Here is a 3,899-nt window from a genome sequence, read left to right on the forward strand (position 1 = left end):
CGATTAATTTGGTACTGACCAGTATGCCGATGTTCCTACTCTCTTTCTTCGAAATCCCTAAAGGGGTACGGAAGCGACCTGATTTCTTCATATCTCGTTTCTTCTGGCAGTCAGATGAGGCCAAACGGAAATACCGACTGGCGCGATGGGACATCGTTTGCCGGCCAAAAGACCAGGAAGGTCTTGGTATTGAGAACTTAGAAATCAAGAATAAATGCCTTATGAGCAAGTGGCTCTACAGGTTGGAGACAGAGCCGGAGGGCATAAGGGCACAACTTTTGCGCAATAAATATTCGCAGTCGAAAACGCTCGCCCAGGTTACCATGAGACCAACTCACTCGCCATTCTGGAAAGGGCTTATGAGAGTGAAGGATTTGTTCTTTCGTAGGGTAAAATTCTTGGTTGGCAATGGGATGTCAACAAGATTTTGGGAGGATACGTGGTTAGGAGCAACACCCTGGCCGTACAATATCCCACCCTTTATAATATTGTACAACGCAAGGAGGATTACATAGGCACCGTGTTCCAAATGATCCCCTTGTATATCCAGTTCAAGCGTGCGTTAGTTGGTGAGTTATGGACTGCTTGGTTGCACTTGGTTCGGAGATTGATAGATGTTCAACTTTTCGACCCGCCGGATTCGACGCAATGGACATTAGCTAAGAATGGAGTTTTCACGTTGAAATCTTTTTATATAGATTTGATTAATTCTGGCCCAATCTCGAGATCGTTGCATATTTGGAACATTACGGTTCCCTTGCGTATTAAAATTTTTGTGTGGTTTGTCCACAAGCAAGTAATACTCACTAAGGACAACTTAATCAAGAGGCGATGGATAGGTATTTCACGTTGTTGTTTTTGTGATCATGAGGAAACAATACAACACTTATTCCTTGAATGCCCTCCCGCTAAATTGCTTTGGAGAACTATCCATATTGCCTTCAACATTAATCCTCCAGCTAACATCGAATCGTTGTTTGAAACGTGGTTAGCTGGGGTTGAACGTGATACTGCTGCTCGTATTCGGATTGGAAGTGCGCTTTTGTGGGCTATATGGAACTGTAGGAATGATTTTATTTTTAGCAGACAACACACTTTAACTTTCTTGCAGGTTATTTTCAGAGCTACCGCATGGATCCGTACGTGGTCCTTACTCACTCCTACGGACTCCAGGGAGCCTTTGGTTACTGGGTGCAACCAATGGAGATGGTAGCACGAGTTATATTCAACCGGTTCGGATGGCGGTCACATAACAGGATAGGAGTCTAGGGAGCTTATCCTTTTTTTTTGCCTTACCGGTTGTGATTCTGAGCATGTACTTTTATTTTCTATTCTTTGCTCTGCTTGCGAGCTGTAATACCTTTATAACTTTGTGCTACTTCGAGACTTTTTAATAAGATAGCTGCATGCATCATTATGTTGCAGAGACCGGGGGCACGGCTCCATTTCCAAAAAAAAAATCCTCTCAAAATATAAGGTGTTCTTTTAGGCTAGAGTTAGCCTACAAAAACGTCTTATTTTGAGACGGAGGTAGTAGCAAATACCACCACTACAGGGTCATTTTTATTTGAGCTTCCCTGGGCGCACCATTATATTGAGAAGTACTTCACTGAGCTTCTTGAAGATATCGAGGAAATACATGTAATATTTTAAGTAGAAAAGTAAAATACCCATTGCATTGCAGAAAGCATGAACTGTACAAGAATAGTAACACTTCAACTTCCTTCATGGGCATAAGCATTCGTCGTCAGTCGTCACTCTCTCCAGTGTCTCCCCAGAGAGCATGAACTGCAAGGAAACTCAGTACATACGAAACCAAATTAACCATGGATTCATCCAACTGGAGCAGCCAGACTCAGATACCTACCATGTAGCTAGCTTACTAATATTTGCCATCTGAAACTGGCTTTTCTCCTCTCCTTGACACAGGGTGGATCGATGCGCATGCATGTATGCATGGAGAATCAATGCACCCATCATCTCTGAAAGATACACCGCTGGCAGGCATTCAGAATGGGTCTGATAGGATAGCAACCTGTTACTACAAAGAAGGGGGGCAAAATTAGTGCCAGTCAACACCATAGTAGCACTATATTATACCATACACACATATGTGCTATCTATCTTATTCTTATCTTCAAGGACAAATCATTTTCTACAAAGTGAATGAAATACTAGTATTGATAAAGGCACTGTCTCGCTAATAATAGTGCATCAAACGCTTCCGACAGGGAAATATATATGAAGCACACAGTTGCTGCCCTGGTAACAAAACAAAGAAAGGCACTGCAAATGGCCATGATCAGCTTGCTGTCGTCGCTTGCTGCTGTACTAGCGATGATCGCCATGGCGTGTGCCGACGACAAGGCTGTGATGCTCGCTTTCAGAGCGCGAGTCAGCCGCCTCGTGGAACGACAACATCCATTTCTACAGCTGCGAGAGCGTGGCATGCAGCCACCGGAGGAGGCCAGCGCATGTGGTGGCGCTTAGATTGAACGGCACTGGCCTCACCGGACCGCTCTCCCAAGCCCTCGGGAACCTCACGCTCCTGAGGACACTCGACCTGAGCTCCAACTGGCTCAACGGGGAGATCCCCGCGAGCCTCGGCCGCCTCCGCCTCCTGCAGAGGCTCTACTTGAACAACAACACGTTCTCTGGCATGTTCCCTGCAAACCTGAGCTCATGTGCATGACCATAATGAGACTGCATCGCAACAATCTTGGCGGGCGCATCCCTACCGACCTCGGCGAGAAGCTCTTGTCCCTGACTGAAATCTCACTGGGGGACAACAGTTTCACCGGGCCCATTCCAGCATCGTTGGCCAATCTTTCCTTTTTTTTAAGGAGGATGAGGCCAACCTTTCCTTAAAAAAAAAAAGGAGGATGACCCCGGCCTCTGCATCTGGGAGATGCATGCGGCCATTTTATTGATTATTCCCGGGATCTTACAAAGTAGAATAACAATATGTCTGAATCCGTCATCTTGGCAACATTTGCCACTACTCCTATCCATATGATGAAGGGGTGCAAGCTGGGCCCCATACCCAAACCTCTCGCCTAGGCCTAACATCTAAAGCCGGAGACCCCGACCGAGCCACCTGTCGGGTCCGGGGCACAAACCGGTCCGACACACTCATATGTGTCGTTGCCGCCATCTTTCACTGGTCCATCTTCAGAGCAAATTGAGGTGTCAACCTTGGCAGGTCCTCTGCCATCGACGCCACCACGACGCCAAACGACGACCTCCACCTACGCGAGTCCATATCCAAGCAACAGACGTAGACCCATGCTAGGATAGGGCCGCACCACTGCCGTCGCCCACCACCCACAAGCGTCACTCAACCCCAAGGTTCCCAAAGCGGCGCCTTCAAGGAACGGCGACGTGAGCGCCGCCGCTGCCCAACAAAGTTAGGGCTTTCGCCCAGGAGACCTAGGGGAAGGTGAAGTGAGGAGATTAATCCATACCGATGCCTCCAAGGAGGGGAAAGGCGCCCTCAGGCGTCGCCGTCGGCGCGGCCGGCCATGGCCGGCCAGGGATTTCACCTGAATTAGATCCCTGCGACCAGCAGTGCCTCCTGTACAGAACTGGCGACCAAGGGAAGCGCGGCCCGACCAGGCTGGCCCGCACGCCGAACAGGGGAGGAGGGGAGGCGCCAGATCGCGCGCACCGACCACCGCAGAAGCCGCCGTCGGCCGCCAACGACCACCGGATCCCACCGCCCGCGCGGCCGGGACGCCAGATCCACCGCCCGCACGGCTGATAGCCAGCCGTACCTTGCCAATGGAGCCGCCGCTGCAGATCCGGGGTTCCCCACGCAGAGGCAGGGCAACCGAGGCCCCGCCGCCACTATCCTTGGCGCCGCGAGCTTGCCCGGCGGCTGCCTCAGGCGGTGGCGAGGA

The 3,899-nt window shown here is 50.0% G+C and overlaps 1 pseudogene; it reads left to right on the forward strand.

Annotated features, from left to right (window-relative positions):
* The first annotated feature begins 2,241 nt into the window (after window positions 1-2,241).
* The window catches only part of LOC123157146 (putative receptor-like protein kinase At3g47110), a 36,309-nt pseudogene continuing 34,651 nt past the window's right edge, over window positions 2,242-3,899 (forward strand).

Source organism: Triticum aestivum, chromosome 1D (assembly GCF_018294505.1).
Source record: "Triticum aestivum cultivar Chinese Spring chromosome 1D, IWGSC CS RefSeq v2.1, whole genome shotgun sequence".
In the NCBI taxonomy this organism is placed as follows: Eukaryota; Viridiplantae; Streptophyta; class Magnoliopsida; order Poales; family Poaceae; genus Triticum; species Triticum aestivum.